The sequence below is a fragment of the Entelurus aequoreus genome, linkage group LG01, assembly GCF_033978785.1.
Source record: "Entelurus aequoreus isolate RoL-2023_Sb linkage group LG01, RoL_Eaeq_v1.1, whole genome shotgun sequence".
Classification (NCBI taxonomy): Eukaryota; Metazoa; Chordata; class Actinopteri; order Syngnathiformes; family Syngnathidae; genus Entelurus; species Entelurus aequoreus.
The window spans coordinates 49,273,169-49,297,151 of record NC_084731.1 but is presented as its reverse complement, the minus strand read 5'-3'; the positions used below and the strand labels follow the sequence as shown (position 1 = coordinate 49,297,151).

The window sequence follows — 23,983 nt, the reverse complement described above, 5'->3', positions numbered from 1 at the left end:
TTCCGCATCTGTTTCTGACACACGAGTTTCAGGCTGGCTGCTCTGAAAACAAACTCCGCCCACTCTGCTTTGTTCCTCGTCTGAGCTGCTGTGACGTAGATTACCGTAATAACTCGTATAACACTCAAAAACGCAGATTTCCACCATTGAAATACTTTCTATAGTTCAAGACTTACGGTCATTTAAAAACAGTACTGCACATCATAATGGGCCGTATTTTGCCCAGGTCTGGTCTAGTGGGACAGTCGAAAATTAAGTCGGGGTAAAGGCAGTCGTTTATAAATTATTTAATGTTTCTGTGTGGCCCGGTAGCAAATGTACCACGAACCGGTATGGGTCCCCAGCCTGGTGGTTGGGGACCACTGCTGTAAGCAATCAAACGTGGCTTAAACGTGGCACTTGTCAATAATCAAACAATGGTAGACCAGGACATGAATGGATCCACAAACAGGACTGACCTAAACGGGTTCCCATGTAACAATTAACATGTTTGTTTTTTTACAAAAATGCAAGAATGCATACATGTGGGAAATTGATACCAAACTTAATTCCTCGTATCACTAATATAGAATAACTATACACACTTCATCTTCCATATTGATGATGACAAATAGGAAGGACATAAGCATGTATTTACTGCCCCAGCTTCTTTCAAGAGTGAAGTGAGATTTATGAGACCACAGAATAAACCAGCTGGCCACCACTGCTGCACACACCACTATTGAGCCTAAATAGAGACTGGGTGGGTTTGTGGAGCCGCCAAGTCCATGCAGGCCTGTACTCAAGACATTTACCCACCATGACTACTGTGTAACATATCAGGTGACAGATGTCTTTGCACTGTAAGCATCTGTGCTTTGCTATCAATCAACCATTAAGTGTTTTCTAGGATTTATCCTCAAAATACAAAACTCTACGTTGATGTCGCAATAGTGATTAGTGCAAACGTTCTTTGTTTAAAGCAGTCCTGTACATCTCATTTTGGGGGCTTTTTAAATGATAATAGATTTCGGTGGGACAGGCTGCACAATTATTCTTCAAATCGACATTGAGGTTTTAATCAGTGTTGCAAACTCCTCATTAAGGGAAGTAGCTAATGGATGTCCTAAAAGTTGCTAGAAGATGCTAGATCATCATCGCCTAATTTGCATAAGTGATTACAATGGACTAGGGTTGTCTCCATACCAATATTTTGGTACCGGTACCAAAATGTATTTTGATACTTTGATACTTTTCTAAATAAAGGGGACCACAAAAAATGGCACTACTAGCTTTAATTTAACAAAAAATCTTACGGTACATTAAATATATATTTCTTTTTGCAATCGAAGAACAATTTTGTCCTTAAATAAAATAGTGAACATACTAGACAACTTATCTTTTAGTAGTATGTAAGCAAACAAAGGCTCATAATATGTCTGCTGACGTATGCAGTAACATATTGCGTCATTTTCCATTCTATTGTTTTGTCAAAATTATAAAGAACAAGCTGTAAAAATGTATTATTAATCTACTTGTTCATATACTGTTAATTCCTGGTTATTTTCCATTTTAAACATGTTCTATCTTCACTTCTGTTAAAATGTAATAATCACCTATTCTTCTGTTGTTTGATACTTTACATTAGTTTTGGATGATACCACAAATGTAGGTATTAATCCAATACCAAGTAGTTACAGGGTCATACATTGGTCATAATTTAAGTTCTCATGTGTCCAGGGACGTATTTCCTGAGTTTAGGAATATAATATGAATAAAAAATAAAAATAAAAATAAATTACAAAAAATATTTTGGGACAATAAAAAATATTGATGTAATTAATCATAGTGAGCATCCTGGATGATGCCAGTCACCCTCTGCATACCGTTATCAGTAGCCAGAGGAGCCTGTTCAGTGCTGGACTGCTTCATCCCAAGTGCAGGACTAATAGACTAAAAAACTCCTTTGTCCCACACGCCATTATACTGTACAACTCCTCTCTGGGTGGGAGGGGGGGTACTAGGATGACAGGGGATGGAAAACAATAACAGTGCAATACTTTTTCATAACATGGTCACTACTGCCTAGTTTCCCTTGTTATATTGTTATTTTACTGTTATATTTTTATTCTCATTGTTGCGTTTTATTTTTATTCTTGTTGTAATATTTTTCTATTTTGTTTCCTTTTATACCCCCATTATTTGCTTTTTACTTTTTAAATCCGATCTCAATTCTGTACATTGCTGCTGGAATTGTAATTTTCCTGAGGGAACTCTCCTGAAAGAATCAATAAAGTACTATCTATCTATCTATCTATCTATCTATCTATCTATCAGTATCGACTAGATACGCTCTTGTACTTGGTGTCATTACAGTGGATGTCAGGTGTAGATCCACCCATGGCATTTGTTTACATTGTGATGCCGGTGAGCTACGGTGTGTAGTGAAACATGTTTAGCTATTCCTGCATTGATGATACTTGTAAGAAACTTACTTTATTTGTCGCCATGGAGGCGAGGATTAGTGATTTAGAAGTACCTAAAACACTGCCGACAGAATACAATGATTTGCAAATCCTTTTCAACCTATATTCAATTGAATAGACTGCAAAGACAAGATACTTAACATTCGAACTGGTAAACGTTGTTATTTTTTGCAAATATTAGCTCATTGGAATTTGATGCCTGCAACATGTTTCAAAAAAGCTGGCACAAGTGGCAAAAAAGACAGAAAGTTGAGGAATGCTCATCAAACACTTATTTAGGACATCCCACAGGTGAACAGGCTAATTGGGAACAGGTGGGTGCCATGATTGGGTATAAAAGCAGCTTCTATGAAATGCTCAGTCATTCACAAACAAGGATGGGGCGAGGGTCACCACTTTGTGAACAATGTGTGAGCAAAGTGTCGAACAGTTTAAGAACAACATTTCTCAAAAAGCTATTGCAAGGAATTTAGGGGATTTCAACATCTATGGCCCGTAATATCATTAAAAGGTTCAGAGAATTTGGACAAATCACTGGAAGGCCGAAAACCAACATTGACGGCCCGTGAGCTTGGATCCTTCAGGCGGTACTGCATCAAAAAGTGACATCAGCGTGTAAATGATATCACCACACGGGCTCAGGAACACTTCAGAAAACCACTGTCAGTAACTACAGTGCAAGTTAAAACTCTACTATGCAAAGCGAAAGCCATTTTATCAACAACACCCAGAAACGCCGCCAGCTTCGCTAGGCCTGAGCTCATCTAAGATGGACTGATGCAAAATGGAAAAGTGTTCTGTGGTCTGACGAGTCCACATTTCAAATTGTTTTTGGAAACTGTGGACGTTGTGTCCTCCAGACCAAAGAGGAAAAGAACAATTCGGACTGTTATAGGCGCAAAGTTCAAAAGCCAGCATCTGTGATGGTTTTTGGGGTGTATTAGTGCCCAAGGCCTGGGTAACTTACACATCTGTGAAGGCACCATTAATGCTGAAAGGTACATACAGGTTTCGGAGCAACATATGTTGCCATCCAAGCAACGTCTTTTCATGGACGCCCCTGCTTATAATAGCAAGACAATGCCAAGCCACATTCTGCACGTGTTACAACAGCGTGGCTTTGAAGTAAAAGAGTGCGGGTACAAGACTGGCCTGCCTGTAGTCCAGACCCGTCTCCCATTGAAAATGTGTGGCGAATTGTGAAGCCTAAAATACGACAACGGAGACCCCAGACTGTTGAACAACTTAACTTAACAATCAAGCAAGAATGGGAAATAATTCCTCCTGAAAAGCTTCAAAAATGGGTCTCCTCAGTTCCCAAACATTTACTGAGTATTGTTAAAAGGAAAGGCCATGTAACACAGTGGTTAAAACGCCCCTGTGCCAACTTTTTTGCAATGTGTTCCTGCCATTAAATTCTAAGTAAATGATTATTTGCAAATAAAAAATTAAGTTTCTTAATTCGAACATTAAATATCTTGTCTTTTCAGTCTATTCAATTGAATACAAGTTGAAAAGGATTTGCAAATCATTGTATTCTGTTTTTATTTACAATTTACACAATGTGCCAACTTCACTGGTTTTGTAGATGATATACAATACAAATTATACAAATATGACCGATGATAGAGCTTTTAATATTCATATCATGATAATGCATGATGATGACACATTCTAGCTGTGAGTGCAAATTTGACAGTGACAAGGGAACGACCACGTCTTCAACGTAATGTAGCATTCTTGCTAGCGGCTGACTTCCCTCCACAGTACAAAGACACTTTTTCACACGTACCATTATCACTGGAGGACGAGGAATAGTTAAACATGCTACACTACTGTACACACTGCATGAGGATATGTTAACCACAAGCTGGAGCTCTTGAACATAAACAAAGGTGAGTGGGTCGATACAAATATCCAAAAAATAACTTGTTTTTGTTATTGTTAACATTACATCATTAAGGGCACACTCCAAAGGATTTAAATCAGAGCCAGTAGTAGGATATTATTGAAATATTGATATTGTTACACTGTCTGTGGGAGGAGGTTGTGATTAGCGCACTGCAGGAGCAAAAGGTCACCGCCTCAGTCGATGGTGTTGAGGGCGGAGCGCCGTCGACAAGGGGCGGGGCATGTGCGGGACGGCGAGACGCAGCTGGCAGGTGATTAGATTTCGCAGGTGGTACGTGTTAATCTGATCATCTGTTGTCTTTAACAGTGAGCGGCCAGCGGAGGAGGAGGGGAGAGAGAGAGACACGTCTGAAAAGATTGTACTGGATATTATAACTTGTAACACATGGTGATTAAAAGGCTTGGTGAAACGGCACGACTGACTCTTGACGTAATATCAGGGGAACGGGTAGGGAACGACCTCTACACTGTCATCCTGTGTTTTTGTCTGATTATAATTGTGATTAAAAACTTTATCATTTGATGATCTTAAAAAATTAGAAGTATCAGTATCCACATCAATGTGACCAATACTGCCTCTATACTTACTTGATATTGGATCGATACCCACATTTGTCATATTGCCCAAAACTAATACCAATGATTGTCATACACACACTAAGTGTGGTGAGATTATCCTCTGCATTTGACCCATCGCCCTCACCCCCTGGGAGGTGAGGGGAGCAGTGAGCAGCAGCGGTGTGGCAGCGCCCGGGAATCATTTTGGTGATTTAACCCCCAATTCCAACCTTTGATGATAAATGCCAATATAAGTTATCCAAACATAAGAAAAGAATAAGTGATAATTAAATTTCAGAAGTGTATATAGAAACATGTTACATCAAAAAAATCCGAGATTAACAGTAAATGATCAAGTAGATGAATAATAGTTTTGGGAAAATAATACAATGAGAAATGACACAATATGTTACTGCATACATTAGCAGACAAATTAGGTGCCTTTGTAACCCATTTCAAAATGGTTTTATTATCATTTACAGTATATGCCAAAAAATATATATTGTGATATATATTGCCCATCCCTACCTCATGATATTACACTATCATGTAAAGCAATATTTAAGCATATACAGTGCAGAGGTTTGAACTGTTGCAAAAGTATGGATGGTTGCCTTTCTATAAAGAGCTCAAATGTGAAAATTACCTCTCAGCCTCCTGTGGAGACAAAGCTGTGCAGAGAGGAAGTGACAGAAAGGTGTAAAACTGTAAAAACATGCTTCCTTGTTAGCAACACCTAGAGCGCCAGTGTGTGTGTGTGTGTGTGCGTGTGTGCGTGTGTGTGTGTGTGTGTGTGTGTGTGTGTGTGTGTGTGTGTGTGTGTGTGTGTGTGTGTGTTTGTGTGTGTGTGTGTGTGTGTGTGCGTGCGCTTCTGTAGGACCCTCCAAACCAGGAGTGTCAAACTCATTTTAGCTCAGGTGCCGCATGGAGGAAAATCTATTCCCAAGTGGGCCAGACGGGTAAAATCATGGCATAATAACTTAAAAATACAACTATGACAACTTCAGATTGTTTTCTTTGTTTTACTTTGGCACAAAATAGAACAAGCACATTCTGAAAATGTACATAAAATAATCCTCTTGAGAAAACACTTCAAGTTAGTTGAAAATTCTGAGGAAAAAAATCGGTGCCGTTTCGAATTTAGACTTAATCTCAGTGTATCTACAAAGCAATTTCACTTTAAGTCACAGCCCATCTTGGATTGAACAAAAAACTAAATAAAGCATAATTGAAAACTCTTCTATGTGTCAACTACCTCATGTGTCATTTCCACATATTAATCCTGTGCTAACTCAACAAACCATACAAACTGAGGTAGAAACTATGTAAGAGTGTTGAACTACTCCCTGCCTTCTGGGCATCACTGTGTATTGATATACAAATAAAAGCTGTGCAATGTGTGAAACATTTCAACAAACCAAAAATACAAACTTAAAAGACTTACAGTATTGCAGTAAATCAGACACACTGTTCACTTTCTTTAAATTTTCACAGAAGACAATCATTTTGACAGAACTATACCAATGTGCAGTGTTTCATGCAACATTTTAAGTGTGGTTAGCAATTGTTTATTTTACTCCTGTTTATTTTACGTTAGGTCTAGGGGGAGGAGTCACAGCCTCGCTTTACCATGTACCTTTTGCTTGGTATACTTGCTCGCCCAAGTATAAACTATTTGCTTGCCTAACAGAATTACTATTGCAACATCCAGTGGACACATTTAGAACAGCAGTTTCTTTTCATTTAACATAGCAGCTCAATTTTACACTTAGCAAACTCACCAAGATGCTGTTTATTGTCCATTTTTTAACATGTACAAGACATATAAGAACTGAAATTACATTTTCGGCACAGTCCCACTAAGAGCAGACATACATTACAGGGAGACAAGAACAGGACCGCCAACGGATCAGCCACTACCGCCTGACCCGTAAGTGGCTGATCCTTAAACAAATAATTATTTAGCCTAAGCCCCGTTTTAGCCACACTAAACCAGCGTTTAAGGTTCCCCTTCTCGGACAATTTTTTACACGGCTTAGTGTGCCGTGTATTTCTTGAATCTTCGGCTCTTACCTTTGTATGGAATCATTGATCGTTTACAAACTGAGTTCGGAGAGGAAGTGATGCCAGAAAGGCCGCGCCCCACACCGGAAGTGACGTCAGAAAGAACACGCCACAGCCAGCTTCATAATAAAACGGTTTCATAACTCGGAGCTAACCACTGGAAATATGGAGGCGAGTCATCCAGACATGCCCGTGTTCCTCATTCTTCTACATGTACAGACGCTTGTGAAAATCACACATGTATACCTTAAGAGAAAGCGATTGCAGCTATTTCGGATACAACACTTCTCAGACGGCAAGAAAACTTTCGAATGTCGAGGTCAGCTGTGATTCTACTTACCAAAAAACTTTGTCCATTTGTCAAAGGAGAGTCAACGAGAATGCGGGCGACCGTGGATGTGATAAAAAAGGTAGCGTGTGCTTTGTATTACCTGGCCAACGAGGGAAGACTAACTATGAAAACGGAAAATGGTTTTGGACTGGCAAGGCAGACTGTATCAGTTATTGTCCGCCATGTATGTCGCGGACTCAACGTCTAGGTCCAGAGTATATAAAGTCACCAAAAACGAATGGACAATGAAGGTGAAGGCAAAAGATTGAGTGTCCTGACCAGATATCTAGATCCCGAGATTGATTGTTGTAAAATGTTCTTTGTCTCATTGTGTATTTTCGTGTCCAATAAAGATTTGATTAATTTATGATGGCTCAGGTGTGATTCACTACAATAGGGCCCCACGGCACACTGGATTCCAGTTAATTAAAATACCACAACACTGGATATTGTTCAGATACGTTAAATTTAGGACCTTGCACATAAAGCAACACTGGAAGTGACGTGAGCATTTTCCACGCAAGCGTATTAGGTCGTGTTGCGACGGCTGATGGAGGGGGTGAGGGGGTCTTAAACGACCATTGTGTGTGTGCGTGGACAAAGATAAGGTTAGGTGGGATTTACGCTGGATAACCTTAGTATAAATGGGGGCCTGAATCAGGCCCACGGCCACATGTTAGACATCAGTGCTCTAAAACAGTGGTCCCCAACCACCGGGCCACGGCCCGGTACCGGTCCGTGGACCGATTGGTACCGGGCCGCACAAGAAATAAAAAAATAAAAAAAATAAAAAAATGTTTTTTAATTAAATCAACATAAAAAACACAATATATACATTATATATCAATATAGATCAGGGGTGGGCAATTAATTTTTGCCGGGGGCTGCATGAGCAACCCGAGCACTGCTGTAGGGCCACATCGACAATATTTCAATTAAATTTTGCTGAATATTATTTTTGATATATACCGTAAGATAAATAATAATAATAATAATAATAATAATTAATAATAATAGTAATACTTCAACATAGTGTGTGTAACAGCATTCCATGACTAATATAAATAAATTAACATTAATAATAAATGACAGTAAAATAAGCACACGTATGACTGAGGAGTCATAGTGTAACTTTGTGTGGTGTTTGAGTTGTCCGACTTTTTGTGTGGCCATAAACGCACCAGTGGTTTAGTGCTATGCGTGTTGGTGACAGATGACAAGTTGGTTTTGGCCTGGTTTGTACGGCAGAAAATGACTACTTTTTCAAGATAGAATTGTTTTACTCATGTTTTTGGTGTGGTTATGTCCGAATATAAACAGTTTTGCTCAATAAAGTGATCGATATAATTCCTGTCCTCGAAGCATCTCGATAGACGTTACAATAATTTAACGGTGTTCAATTGAACGGTGTTGACGAACACCGTTAGGGCCGCTTGTTGTCACTGTCACTCAAAGTTGCATTGCAAAATTCCATAGAATAAATATGTTTATTTTGTTTAGAATTCAGATGGGATTTGATTTGGTGCGCGGCATATATTTGCTGCGCGCAGCAGACGCTTGAGCAGTGCGCAATTGCGCAGGCACGCACCTTAGAGGGAACGTTGCTTGGCAGTCCATGTCTTGTTGGAAACACGCCATTCTTCATCAAATTTTCTCTTTTTAGCGTCTCGGGTGTAAACCGTGCATCAATTGTCGCTGCATGTGCACCTTCACTCGCAGGTTACACACGGACACACGCTCATAAATAATACTTTTCAAAATAAAAGCAGCACAGTTGTATTGCGCGCACGACATAGATGTTTTTTCAACTTTATTTTGTAATTAATGATTGCAGCTGTTCACATTCACTCACAATCACGCACACGCATACGTCCACATGGAAGTAATACAAATAACGATTTTCAAAACAAAAGCAGCACCGTTGTATTGCACACTCGACATAGATACTTTTTAAAATGTATTTTGTAATTTATAATTGGCCTCACGCGGGCCGGACAGGGACGCACAAAGGGCCGCAGAATGCCCAGGTCTGATATAGATCAATACAGTCTGCAGGGATACAGTCCGTAAGCACACATGATTGTATTTCTTTGACAAAAAAAAATATTAAAAAATAAAAACATATAATTAGTGGTGTCGATTCTAAGGGTAATATCAGTATATGATATATCAGACTAGAGTGATTAGATAAATATTTGTATTTTCTCAAAATCTTTTTTTTGCTGTTTTCCTTAATGTTTACAAACTCAGGTAATAATTACCCTGGACACAGGAGGACTTTGAGAGAAAAAAAACCAAAGGATTCAAATAAGTACCATATTTTCCGTACCATAGGGCGCACCGGATTATAAAGCCCAATGTTGATGAATGGTCTATTTTCTATCTTTTTTCATATATAAAACGCACCGGATTATAGGGCGCATTAAAAGGAGTCATATTTATTTAATTCTTTTCTAAATGGAAAACACTTCCTTGTGGTCTACATAACATGTAATAGTGTTTTTTTGGTCAAAATGTTGCATAAATTATGTTTTACAGACCATCTTTAATTAGCAATTTGTGGGCGGTCTTATTTACGTGGCTCACCTTTGGCACCGTCTTTTCTCCGTCATCTTTGTTGTAACGGTGTAGCGTGCAAGAACGAGAGTGGAAGAATTGTCAAAAGTTGGAGCCAACTGTTTTAATGACATTCAGACTTTACTTAAATCATTAACGGAGCAGCATCTCCTCATTCGGAAAAAACAACAAGGCCGGAAATATTTTTCCCTGAAAAACCGTCCGACCGGAACTCTCTAATAACTAAAGTTCCTTGGGTGAAAAATAAACTCACTACACCCGTATGTTTTAGAGCAGTGGTTCTTAACCTGGGTTCGATCGAACCCTAGGAGTTCGGTGAGTCAGCCTCAGGAGTTCGGCGTAGCCTCCGCCGCGAAGGTCAAGACACACCCGACTCATCATGTAAATAAAAACTTCTCCCTATCGGCGTATTATGAAAGCCCCCAAACAATGTTCCATCTAATTTTCCATATGCGTGAGCAAACGCAAAAATTCTTGAGCATTCAGTGAAGCACATGTGAGCGACGTCAGGCGTGCACATACACTGTGGCCACACCCGCAGCACACCTGTCCCAAACCCTACTAAATAACAAGTTACCGTACTTTTTGGACTATAAGTCGCAGTTTTTTTCATAGTTTGGCCGGGGGTGCGACTTATACTCAGGAGCGACTTATGTGTGAAATTATTAACACATTACCGTAAAATATCAAATAATATTATTTAGCTCATTCACGTAAGAGACTAGACGTATAAGATTTCCTCTGATTTAGCGATTAGGAGTGACAGATTGTTTGGTAAACGTATAGCATGTTCTATATGTTATAGTTATTTGAATGACTCTTACCATAATATGTTACGTTAACCTACCAGGAACATTCTCAGTTGGTTATTTATGCCTCATATAACGTACTTATTCAGTCGGTTGTTCACTATTCTTTATTTATTTTAAATTGCCTTTCAAATGTCTATTCTTGGTGTTGGGTTTTATCAAATAAATTTCCCCAAAAAATGTGACTTATACTCCAGTGCAACTTATATATGTTTTTTTCCTTCTTTATTTAGCATTTTCGGCCGGTGCGACCTATACTCCGGAGCGACTTATACTCCGAAAAATACAGTACATGTTTTATTATTATAATCAAATAACAGCAGTCATCTGCTTGAGATTATTTTGTAATATAATTGTTTTGGCCCACTTACAATGACAATAACAAAAAATATTGTTTTTCATGAGCTGTGTACCACCAGTATTGTATGTCTGAGTGGAAAACGAAGAAAAAGGAACAGACTTTGCTGTGAAAATTACATGAGAGTGGCACTTTCCAAGGTGAAGCCGCGCATTTCTGAACTGGCCTCTCAAAGGCAACAACAGAAGTCACACTGATTTGCAGGTGTGTCATTTGTTGTGAGTTCATGCACTGTGTGGGTTTCGTTCATGCACGGTTCATTTTGTGCACCAGTAAAAAAAAACATACAACTTTGTCTTGAATTTGAAAAAAAACAAAACATTGTATTTTTCACAAGGAAGAAGGGTTCGGTGAATGCGCATATGAAACTGGTGGGGTTCGGTACCTCCAACAAGGTTAAGAACCACTGTTTTAGAGCTTTTATGGTGTGTTTACTGACAGATATAAGTAAGAACTTTACACTACTTTATATTAGAAATGGCAACAGTGGAGGATGAATGTTCCATAACAAGAAGATAGAGAAAAAGAAAAAGCTTATCGACTACGCAGTCGGCACAGACTACAAAGGCGGCCTTGTGCAATTTTTCAGGATTTATGCAGATCCCAAATACAGATCAGCAGGTACCAGAAGGTAAGAAGAGTTGCTTTTCCATAATATTGCGAAACAAAACGCCAGATAATATGTCTTACCTTATACACACACCATAATAATACTCGTATGTTTAATGTGCAGACAATCCATCAAGCGGTGCGGCTTCATAGTGTAATGTTCTATATTTTCAATGGAACATATAAAATGTTGGTGTTGTTTGCTTGAGTCATATTGCCACCATATTGCAGTCTCCGCGTATCTCTTATGTTTGACTGCCATCTACTGGTCACATTTATCATTACACCATGTACCACATAAAATTGCTTTGCGGTCGGTGAGCAAAACCAGAATTATTCCGTACATTAGGCGCACCGAGTTATAAGGCACACTGTCGAGTTTTGAGGGGAAAAAAATATTTTAAGTGCGCCTTATAGTCCGGAAAATACGATAATATTATTGTTTGCTTCTGTTAGGTTAATGCGTACTATTGACTTTTTTTTAATCAAACAATTATATGTAATAAAAGAAGATTAATTTAAAGATTGTGTAGATATTGTTACACTTTTAAATGGCACTCAACATAAATGAGTACAAAATTGTACAGTTAATACATGTGATCGGTATTGGTATCAGTCGGATAATGTATAGAATCGGCAGCATAAAACCCTGATCGTAACATCACTATGTTAAAGCTGAAAAGCAATCCCTCATTGTTCAAATGGAAAGTGCTCCATGGTGCTTCAAGTGCAAAGTATTCCTCTCCATCATGCAGCAGCCTCACTATTGACATGGAAATGAGTATGTTGCCGCTGAATAAAGTAATAAAGTCATTGACTTTGTCGCTTTGTTACATTTTACAATGACACAAATGAAGTTGACTGCATGGCATGAGCTGCTTACATATCACACAAAGGATTTTTTTTTATGTTGCTCACTTATTAGGCCTCATCCATAATAAAAGCAACCTTGTGATGCGAGAATGACCCAATCACTGACACGCTGCTGACTTGGGGGCCCCTTCTGCTGTGTCCCCCATCAAACATTAAGCCATAACTCACAATAGGACAGGTGCAATTTCCAACATGAATGTCAATAGTGACTGCTTAATCTCTCAAGCAGCAGCGACTACCATGAACATTCTGCATGATGTTCAAGGACCCCGGCGAATGCAAACTTGGGTAGAAGAGGTGCTGGCGTGGCGCTGAAACATGGCATCATTCCCACAGCCCAGTGGCATCCCAGCTGAATAATTGAGGCAAGACTGATCAAAAAGGTTCGGTAAAACAGCAAGCAGAAAAACAGCAAGCAGAAAAATAAGATGGACATTCACATTGTGGCGTTTGCTTAAAAAACCTACTAGCATTTACGCTGAGAGATTATAAATCTGGACCAGGGAGATGACGAACAAAAGCCCCCAAAGGCCAAACATAAATTTAATGATAGGACTGGTGCTTTGAAATTGGAACCAGATGGCTCAAGATCTGTGTTAGTGTTTCACATAGTCATTTATTTTTTGGCGGCACGCTAATTACAAATTTAGAACGCCACAAATATTTGTCGCTAGTAGAGATGTAACGATATTAACATTTCATATTACGGATATGTGGAGAGGCGGGGCCGGCGAGCGAGCAGCGAGGCAGGGAACGCCGGAGCTTGGCCAAAGATGGCGGCGAGGACGCGTGGCCGGCGAGCGAGCAGCAAGGCAGGGCACGCCAGAGCCCGGCCCAAGATGGAGGCGGGGACGGTGAGCAAGCGGCGAGGTGGGGCGCGCCGGGAGCGACGCCGCAATCGTGCCCAGGTGCACGGATCGCGCACCTGGGCACGATCATCCAATCCTCTCACACTGTTTAAAAGGGCGACAGCTGTGAACGTCAGGGAAGAGACTGGAAGGAGCAAAAGGAAAGCTGACGCGGAGCGAGAGAGGAGGAGAGCCAGAGACAAACGACGACGAGCGAAGAAGAGGAGCTGAAAAGCGACTGAGACTGTGAGGTTTTGTTTGAAAAAATAAAACAAACGTCAACTGCTTAAGATGTCTCCATTTGATGGTCCAGGGAACCCACAAGACGGCTTGAGACCGTCACATTTGGCACCCAACGTGGCTGGACCATCGGAGGCGGGGGAGGACGATTTCCTGTGGGCCCTCGTGGGGGCGTTCACGGAACTGGCGGCAGGCAGCCGCCAGCGTCTCGAAGAGTCCCGCAAACAATTGCAGCTCCTGCAGGTGCTAGCGGTTCAGGCGGGGTGTGGCCCCCCAAGGAAGTGGTGGAAAAAGAAGAAGCACAGGAGGGAAACCACTCAAGTGCTCAACAAGAAGAACAAGACAAGGGAAAAGATGAAGAAGAAGAAGAAGAAGAAGAAGAAGTTGAAGAAAAAGAAGTTGAAGAAAAAGAAGAAGTTGAAGAAAAAGAAGAAGAAAAAGTTGAAGAAAAAGAAGAAGTTGAAGAAAAAGAAGAAGTTGAAGAAAAAGAAGAAGAAGAAGAAATTGAAGAAGAAGAAGGTGAAGAAGAAGTTGAAGAAAAAGAAAAAGTTGAAGAAAAAGACCAAGGCGGCAAAGGAAAAAACAAAGAAAAAGACCAAGAAGACACAGAAAAGGAGAAGACCGGGGCCACAGGAGGAACTGGCCGTCCTCACATCCCGCTCCCTCTGAAAAAGGGGGGGGAGTACGCGCAGCCAGTCGGAATCCCGGCTTGCGTTTGGCGATGGAGGACTGTGGAGAGGCGGGGCCGGCGAGCGAGCAGCGAGGCAGGGAACCATAGGCAGGGAACGCCGGAGCCTGGCCCAAGATGGCGGCGAGGAGGCGTGGCCGGCGAGCGAGCAGCAAGGCAGGGCACGCCAGAGCCCGGCCCAAGATGGAGGCGGAGACGGTGAGCGAGCGGCGAGGTGGGGCGCGCCGGGAGCGACGCCGCAATCGTGCCCAGGTGCACGGATCGCGCACCTGGGCACGATCATCCAATCCTCTCACACTGTTTAAAAGGGCGACAGCTGTGAACGTCAGGGAAGAGACTGGAAGGAGCAAAAGGAAAGCTGACGCGGAGCGAGAGAGGAGGAGAGCCAGAGACAAACGACGACGAGCGAAGAAGAGGAGCTGAAAAGCGACTGAGACTGTGAGGTTTTGTTTGAAAAAATAAAACAAACGTCAACTGCTCAAGATGTCTTCATTTGATGGTCCAGGGAACCCACAAGACGGCTTGAGACCGTCACAGGATATTTTCACCAACATGATCACAGTTATCAGTATGATAACTGATCATCAACTGTTGATTTTGCTCAAAAAGTACTTATACAAACTTATAACCAAGTTTTATTTAAAACATTAAATACAATAAATGACTAGCAGCACAATATATTTTCTTGGCAGAATAAAAATTGTATATAATAATATTGTTCTGGCTACTTAAGAGACATATTTTCATTAAATATGCTTATCTGCAACTGTTTTAATCTGTAAAAGTTTTGGTGTTTTTTAATGATAAAGAAAATAACGTGTGTTGGGTGCATCACATCTGGTTTATGTGACGTCACGCAACTTCACTTCCTGTTGTCACATTGCTTTGAGTATAGATCAATATGTCGGTCAAATGTGCGCAATTGAATATCTTGATTGCTCAGACAGTGTTGTGTTTAAATAAATTTGGATTGGGGATTATCATTTTTAATGGGGAAATAAGTTAATATCTCTTGTTTTCATGTTGCATTTAAGCACCGGTCCATGAGTTAATCAAAGTGTTATTAATCCCAAAAGGCGCACTTACAGGGAGAGGAGAAAATAACACAAAACTCGCTCACCAAAAGAAGTGGGAAAAAAACTAAAGAAGGCAAACTCACAAGTAGGTGCACAAGGGTCAGTGTACCTTCCTTCCGTTCATTCAATTTCCAATTCTGAAACGCAAATTAAAAAAACAAAGATAGGGCCGTTTTTCGATTTGTATTGGCAGATTTGAAAACAAAGGGTTGCTTTTCATTCAAATATTGCAAAAAAATTAGATTTTGTGCTGTTTTCCTTTTATGGATTTTAATTTTTCGAGATAAACACAAAAATCCAATTCCTGTTAATCTAAAAAGTTTGATGACAAATTCAACCGGAAGCAGTATTTTAGCTTGTTTTTACGATAATTTTGTTCAGCAGGAGTTAAGTTAAAGTTAAAGTGCCAATGATTGTCACACACACACTAGGTGTGGCGAAATTATTCTCTGTGACCCATCACCCTCATTCACCCACTGGGAGGTGAGGGGAGCAGTAGCGGTGGCCGCGCCCGGGAATCATTTCTGGTGATTTAACCCCCAATTCCAATCCTTCATGAGGAGTGCCAAGTAGGGACTGAGTAGTCCTATTGTCGTTTAAAAAAAAGTGTCTTTAAAATAGTTGTCGAACTTTTGTTTCAGAAATGAGAATAGAAAAAATGGCCCAAAATGTGTTTTTTGATTCGCATTAGAGAATTCGAAATAGAATTAACGGAAGGTACACGGACCGTTATGCTAAAAACTAAAGCTAAAATACTGCTTCCAGTTCAATTTGTCATCACACACATAACCACACATTTTTGCATTTTGGATGAACATAAATTTGATTTTTTTGTTTATCTGGAAAAATACAAATCCATAAAAGGAAGTTGTACCAAATGGCACTAATTTTGTTTTTTGATTTGCGTTTCAGAATTGGAAAAAGAATGAACGGAAGGTACACAAACTCACAAGACTTGGAACTTCCTTTGTGGTAATTTAGACATTGACTCTGAACAGCACATGTACATGAGGTAAAGCAAAAGCAAGGCAGAGCAATGATCCGACGCTGTCTAAAATAGGAGACTGATTGGCAACCGGTTTTGTACCGGTTGCCAATCAGGCAGCAGGTGTGGAAGCCTGTGCACGGCACGAGGAAGCTTTCTAACACAGCTCTGGTCTGCCAGATTATAAGAAGATGGAGCAGGAGGGATCAGTGTTACCAACGTAGTCGTTACATTTAGCAAGTATTCAGACCCTTAGAAGACGTGTCGCCTCTCATCCGAGCAGGCTTCATTAGTTTATGCTGACAGATTTTCTGTAAATAAGACAGTTCTCCTCTTAGAGCCTGGTGCCAAAGTATTTATCCTCTGGTTTCAATTTATTGTGGTGCAAAACGACAGCTGTTTAAGATTTAAGGAAGAGAGCCCTCTTTGCATTTTGTAAAGGATAAATACTTTCGAGGTAACAAAAGGAATAGGTAGCGACAATGCTACATCGCTAACATACCATCGCAAATTGTCAATCGCCCTGCATAAAGAAACTTCAATGACACAAAACAAACATTTCCCAGGCACTTATTAAAGGACTTCGTCAAAAGGGGCTTGAGGTTTGTGTAGTGACCTGTGCTGTTTAATAATAGAATAGAATAGAAAGTACTTTATTGATCCCTGGGGGAAATTCAGCACCACAGTTCGCTCGATAGACAAGAATAATAATAAATAATATAATATATATAACATATTATATATATAATATATAAATAATATAAACATATTCTACATATACTCTACATTTAAGTGCAGTCAAGTCAAATAAAACAATTTTCATCCTCAGTTTAAACCTGAAACATGACCGCAAGCCTCACCGTTCTCTAGGCACTCCCGCTTGTTTACCAAAACCCGTACATGCTCCCGCGCAGATGAACCAACAACAAACGGGTGTGGCATTAGGTTTACCAGTTTTAATTGCAAAGGGCTTAAAAAATGCTATAACCCAATGTAAGGTATTACATCTTCTCCGTCATCTGGACGCCCAGGTAATCTTCTTGCAAGTGACTCATCTTAGTTCAAACCCCAGCCGAGTCATACCAAAGACTATAAAAATGGGACCCATAACCTCCCTGCTTGGCACTCAGCAACACGGGTTGGAGTTGGGGGTTAAGTCACCAAAATGATTCCCGGGCGCGGCGCCGCTGCTTCCCACTGCTCCCCAAGGGGATGGGTCAAATGCAGAGGACAAATTTCACCACATCTAGTGTGTGTGTGACAATCATTGGTATCTTTAATCCTTTAATCCTTTAAACCTTCTGATCACTTGAGGCTGAGGAGAGGATGGATAAGACAGACTTAGCCATCTTTATTTTTGGGCAAATCAAGGGGAGTTGCTACTAGGCTACATAAATCTGTTTCTTTTGTACACTCGAATAGCATTTCTGATCCCAACGGGGTGGATATTATCGTCACTGGACAGATTTCCAACACTGCTATCGCCCTAGTAAATGTTTTTACTCCCAACAATGACGATGACGCCTTTTTCAAACGTCTTTTTCTGAATCTCCCTGACTTGTCAATGTATTATTTAATACTAGGAGGAGACTTTAAATGTAAATGCAGCTTGATTGCTCTTCACCCAAAACTTGCCTAACATCAAGGTCCGCTAAGGTAAGTCAGTCTTTTATGTAAAAATGTTCAGTTTCAGATGTCTGGCATTTTTAATCCTTCTAGAAGGCAATGCTGCTTCTTCTTTAGTGTTCATCACACTTTCACCCAGATTGACTACTTTCTAGTTGATGATAAATTACTTTCATCTATAGTTATATGCAAATTGTAATTGTTATCAATGATCATGCCCCGATTTCAATGGATTTACTCATTAAAAACCTGACAACCACATGTCCACCATGGCGTGTAAATATACGATTACTTTTAAATGAGGTCTTTGTAGATTTTGTTTCACGTCAAATATATATTTTTGTGCTCTTGAAAAAGACTACCGGGATGTCGGCCTCTGTACTCTGGGGAGGCGCTGAAGGCATACATTAGTGGGGAGATAATATCCTATACAAGTTATGAGAAAAAACTCAGGAAAAAAAAAAGACTAGTTTGACAACGCATAACTCTGTTAGATAACTTGTACTCTACCTCTCAAAACCCAGACAGTTATAAGGAAAGGCTCTCTCGACAGACAGAACTTGATGTCCTTGCGACAGACCGTGCTACTGAACAAATACTCTGTTCAAGATCTCAGTTTAATGAATATGGCGATAAAGCTGGTAAACTTTTAGCTCATCAACTACGCCAGATATCAGCATTTCATTATATTCCGCATATTCAATCCGATTCAGGTATAATTACGGATGACATTGAGATCAATAATGTATTTAGGTCCCTCTACTCATCTTCTCATTTTTCTACTCCTGTGCTTGATATTTTTTTTGCCAATCTAGACACCTCCTCGGTTGATCAGTCCACTGCGGTAGAGTTCGAGAGACCATTTACTGCTGCAGAATTAAATGTTGCAGCGTTATCTCTATTCTTGGGACCAGATGGGTATCCTCCCAAATTTTTCTAAAAAGTTTTGGCATAAGCTAGTCCCCCTACTATTGGACATGTACAATGAATCGTTTGAATCCGGGCACCTGCCGCCACGCTCAACCAAGCTTTAATTTCTCTCCTCTTGAAAAAAGGCAAGTGTTGGGAACTCGCATGGCTGCCGTTCTTGTGACCCCAAGATGCAAGAACCAGGAGGACGATGAGCAGGTAAGATGACTTTAATTATCATCAACAGACAAATGAAGCAGTCTTGCATACAACAGTTCCAACATAAAGTGTTATCATCGAGCACTGAGGAGTGCTCGAGACAAGGCATAAATACAACATATGCTGATTGGCAGCAGGTGCAATTAAAGGCCTACTGAAATGAAATTGTTTTATTTAAACGGGAATAGCAGATCCATTCTATGTGTCATACTTGATCATTTCGCGATATTGCCATATTTTAGCTGAAAGGATTTAGTAGAGAAAATCGACGATAAAGTTCGCAACTTTTGCTCGCTGATAAAAAAAGCCTTGCCTGTACCGGAAGTAGCGTGACGTCACAAGCGGTAGTGCTGCTCACAATTCCCCGTTGTTTACAATGGAGCGAGAGAGATTCGGACCGAGAAAGTGACGATTACCCCATTAATTTGAGCGAGGATGAAATATTCGTAGATGAGGAACGTTACAGTGAAGGACTTGAGAGGCAGTGATGGACGTATCTTTTTTCGCTCTGACTGTAACTTAGGTACAAGCTGGCTCATTGGATTACACACTCTCTCCTTTTTCTATTGTGTATCACAGATTTGTATTTTAAACCATCTCAGATACTATATCCTCTTGAAAATGAGAGTCGAGAACGCGAATTGGACATTCACAGTGACTGAACATGTAAATACACGATTAATAACCAATTCAGCTTTGCGAAGCTAAAAAAAATAGAAGCTAACCTAGCTACGTAGCCAACGTGATAGCAGCAGTCTCAAATGCAGATAGAAACTAAATTTTAAAAAAACTTGACTGGATGGATAGACAGAAGATCAATAATACTATTAAACCATGAACATGTAAATACACGATTAATAATATTCCGCTTGGCGAAGCTAAAAAAACAGAAGCTAACCTAGCTGTGTAGCCAACGCGATAGCGTCAGTCTCAAATGCAGATAGAAACTAAATTAAAAAAAACCCCGACTGGATGGATAGACAGAAGATCAATAATACTATTAAACCATGAACATGTAAATACACGATTAATAATATTCCGCTTGGCGGAGCTAAAAAAACAGAAGCTAACCTAGCTGCGTAGCCAACGCGATAGCGTCAGTCTCAAATGCAGATAGAAACTAAATTTTAAAAAAACCTGACTGGATGGATAGACAGAAGATCAATAATACTATTAAACCATGAACATGTAAATACACGATTAATAATATTCCGCTTGGCGAAGCTAAAAAAACAGAAGCTAACCTAGCTGCGTAGCTAACTTAGATGCGGCGGCGGGCGTTGTACGCTTTTGACGACACCCCGGCCGCCATCAGAGTCGGAAAGAAACATATATTTCCCCAAAGTTACGTACGTCACATGCACATATCGACACGCACGTACGGGCAAGCGATCGAATGTTTGGAAGTCAAAGCTAGACTCACCGTAGTGCGTCTGTTATCCTCCTCAAAACACAACACTGTCGCATCTTTGTGATCATGTTTTGTTTGTTATGTTCTACTTGGTTTTGGACTCTTTTTAGTTCCTGCTTTTCATTCCCTTGTCTTGTTTCCATGGTTACCCATTAGTTTCACCTGTTCCACGTTTGGACTCATTGTGCACTCTTGTTTATCACCATAGCAACCCATTAGTTTTCACCAGTCCTCACGACTCACGCACCTGTCTTTAATCATGTCTGTGTTATTTAAGTCCATTGTTTTCCTGTTGTTCGTCCTGGCATCCTCACACATTCAGCACTCTGCTTCATGTCGTGTCTCAGTTCTCTATGTCAAGTAAGTTTGTGTTTATTGTTCATAGTTTTTGTGCCCACGTGCATGTCTTTTGTTTCATAGCCAAGTTTGTTACCTCCTCTGTGAGCGCCTTTTGTTTATTTCTTTTTTATTGTTAAATAAACATGTATTCAAATTCACGCCTCGCACGCGCCAATTTTCCTTTGCACCACGGGAGAACAAACCACGCCACAGACCCAGTCCTGACAGTAGGACGCAAGCAGAAAAATTCTCCCGCAAGAAAGTTGGTCAGTTTGGATGAGGCTTCTTGGGAGGTGCTGCGCGCCATGGAGATCGAGACGCTGCGCTTTTCCCCCAGGGAGCGCAGGGGGATGATGTGGGGGAATGGAGGCAAGCTGGTGCCAATCGGCGCGTCGTTCCCGTCCCGAAAGCGTCGCCAAGGACGAGGGAAGACTTCCGCGAGCCGGCAGGACACGCCGCTCCCACAAGCCCCTCCCCCTCCGGGCGGAAGCAAGCCACAGGCAGCCCGGCGTCACCCTGATGACATCACAGACCAGGATTTTTTTTTCAAGACTTTTTCTTGTGATCACTCACCTCCAGCAAAAGACTGTAAAAACATGATAAGACATTACCAAGACATGTTTTTAGAAATAAGAGCATGTCAAGCCAAGCCACCCAAATTTCATGCCCCGCCCCCCAAGACTCAAGCCACACCCATGTCACAACCGGTTTCTTTTTTTTCACCCACTCAATCACATGTAGAAAAAAAGGACATTTTGGACAGTTTGGAAGGGAAGATTCTGCCCCCCCCTGACCTCCCTCCACCCACCCCAAAAGACGGTTCCAGACCACAGGGAGCGCGTCTGGGATCCGCTCCTTGAGGGGGGGGCTAGGGCTGGGGACTGTTCAGTTGGGGTCGCTTTTCGTCATGCCAAGCCGCAGCCTCCAGCACGACCACCACCACCACCAGTATTTCGTCACGCCAAGCCACAGCCTCCAGCACGACCACCACCACCAGTCTTTCGGCCTGCTAAGCCGCAACCTCCAGCTAGGCCACCTCCACCTGCTCCACGCCCAGCTCCACGCCAAGCCCCATCACGCCAAGCGCCACCAGTACCTGCTCCACGCCAAGCGCCGCCAGTACCTGCTCCACGCCAAGCGCCGCCAGTACCTGCTCCACGCCAAGCGCCGCCAGTCGCAGCTCCACGCTAAGTGCCGCTACCTGCTCCACACCGCCAAGTGCCGCCAGTCGCAGCTCCACGACCCCAAGTGCCGCCAGTCGCAGCTCCACGACGCCAAGTGCCGCCAGTCGCAGCTCCACGACGCCAAGTGCCGCCAGTCGCAGCTCCACGACGCCAAGTGCCCCCAGTCGCAGCTCCACGACGCCCAGTGCCGCCAGTCGCAGCTCCACGACGCCCAGTGTCGCCAGTCGCAGCTCCACGACGCCCAGTGCCGCCAGTCGCAGCTCAACGACGCCCAGTGCCGCCAGTCGCAGCTCTACGACAAAACCAAGCACCGCCACGCCAAGACCAAGTCCAAGCAACGCCACGCCAAGACCAAGTCCAAGCACCGCCACGCCAAGACCAACCACGCCAAGACCAACCACGCCAAGACCAAGACCCAGACCCTCGCCAAGACCAAGTCCAAGACCCCTCAAGCCAAGACCAAGTCCAAGACCCCTCACGCCAAGACCAAGACCCCTCACGCCAAGACCAAGTCCAAGACCCACCACGCCAAGACCCACCACGCCAAGACCAAGTCCAAGACACACCACGCCAAGACCAAAACTGCCAAGACTGCCAAGACCAACGCTGCCAAGACCAAGACCCACGCTGCCAGGACACGCCACGCCAAGCTTTGCCGCCCGACGCACCACGCCAAGCTTCGTCATCTGCGTCTGCCACGTCGACGAAGCGCCTGCCTTCTCGTCGGCCATGGATGTGGCCAGTCCATGGGCGTCCGCCACGCCAGGTACGCCGACCTCCTCGTCGGCCACGGATGTGGCCACTACCTGTTCGGCCGCCACGCCAAGTGCGCCCACCTCATCGGCCATGGATATGGCCATTCCCGGGTCGCCCACCTCGTCAGTTACAGCGGTGGTCTACACGTCGCCGCCACCTGATTATGCCCCGGTGGATACGGGGACACGTCGTCTGGCAACCCACCGCCATGTCCCCCTCCCGCCCTCCCATGACTATTGATCATTGTTTTGTTTTTATTTTTGTGGACATCTGGTATATGTCCTTAAGGGAGGGGCTCTGTCGCATCTGTGTGATCATGTTTTGTTTGTTATGTTCTACTTGGTTTTGGACTCTTTTTAGTTCCTGCTTTTCATTCCCTTGTCTTGTTTCCATGGTTACCCCTTAGTTTCACCTGTTCCACGTTTGGACTCATTGTGCACTCTTGTTTGTCACCATAGCAACCCATTAGTTTTCACCAGTCCTCACGACTCACGCACCTGTCTTTAATCATGTCTGTGTTATTTAAGTCCATTGTTTTCCTGTTGTTCGTCCTGGCGTCCTCACACATTCAGCACTCTGCTTCATGTCGTGTCACAGTTCTCTATGTCAAGTAAGTTTGTGTTTATTGTTCATAGTTTTTGTGCCCACGTGCATGTCTTTTGTTTCATAGCCAAGTTTTTTACCTCCTCTGTGAGCGCCTTTTGTTTATTTCTTTTTTATTGTTAAATAAACATGTATTCAAATTCACGCCTCGCATGCGCCAATTTTCCTTTGCACCACGGGAGAACAAACCACGCCACAGACCTAGTCCTGACAAACACAACCTCCTGGTGTTGGTGTTGCTGTAGTCCGCCGCTCCACCGATCGCACCTACAACTTTCTTATTTGCAGTCTCATTTGTCCATTAAACAAATTGCTCAATCACTTTATTAACAAGCGGTAACTGGTTGTAGTTCAAAAAGTAACGCACACACATACACGAGCTGCTGTTAGCCAAAAGTCACGCTCACACACACTCAAGTTCTCCGCCAACTCTCTCGCGCATGCGCGTTCCCCAAACCCTTAAAGACACAGTACACTAAAGCAAATATCACAGATATTACACTATTGTACTTAGCCGCTAAGACACCGATCGATCCCACCTACA

General features: G+C 42.1%; 1 protein-coding gene and 1 long non-coding RNA gene across 7 annotated transcripts in view; one reads left to right on the top strand and one right to left on the bottom strand.

Annotated features, from left to right (window-relative positions):
• The window catches only part of srgap3 (SLIT-ROBO Rho GTPase activating protein 3), a 256,795-nt gene that overhangs the window by 223,516 nt on the left and 9,296 nt on the right, over positions 1-23,983 (bottom strand). The window lies entirely within an intron of this gene.
• Positions 17,719-23,983, top strand: part of LOC133654127 (uncharacterized) — a 32,887-nt gene continuing 26,622 nt past the window's right edge. For both annotated transcript variants that reach the window (XR_009826833.1, XR_009826835.1), the window contains exons 1-2: positions 17,719-18,048; positions 19,074-19,146. This is a non-coding gene — a long non-coding RNA (uncharacterized LOC133654127). The remainder of the gene's footprint in view (positions 18,049-19,073; positions 19,147-23,983) is intronic.